Raw genomic sequence first — 444 nt, forward strand, 5'->3', positions numbered from 1 at the left:
GATGGATGGATGGATGGATGGATGGATGGATGGATGGATGGATGGATGGATGGATGGATTATAGCCCTTTGTAAAATTAGCACTAGCATTAGTGGGATTATCAGCATGTGATCATTTTGAGCTTCTCCACAACAAATTTTATGTCATTTAGTCTTAAAATGGCTAAATTATAGTCTTTTAAAGTTAGCTTTGGTGGCCATCTTGAATTTTGATTAGCATTTAGAATTAGGTAGAAGTAGTTTTTGGTTACTTTTTACTACAAAAAAAATACTTTTTCAGTGTTTTTTATTTAAATTTTTATGCTTCTAACTGAATATCTATATCATTAAATACTTGTCTGAGTGTTAATGTAATGTGTGCAAATAGTCCCAGCATTGCTTTACAACCAAATTTGGCAATCAGTTATTGAAATTCTCACGTTAGAGTTCAGAATATCTCAGCACA

The sequence above is a fragment of the Austrofundulus limnaeus genome, unplaced genomic scaffold (assembly GCF_001266775.1).
Source record: "Austrofundulus limnaeus strain Quisiro unplaced genomic scaffold, Austrofundulus_limnaeus-1.0 Scaffold19, whole genome shotgun sequence".
NCBI classification, from domain to species: domain Eukaryota; kingdom Metazoa; phylum Chordata; class Actinopteri; order Cyprinodontiformes; family Rivulidae; genus Austrofundulus; species Austrofundulus limnaeus.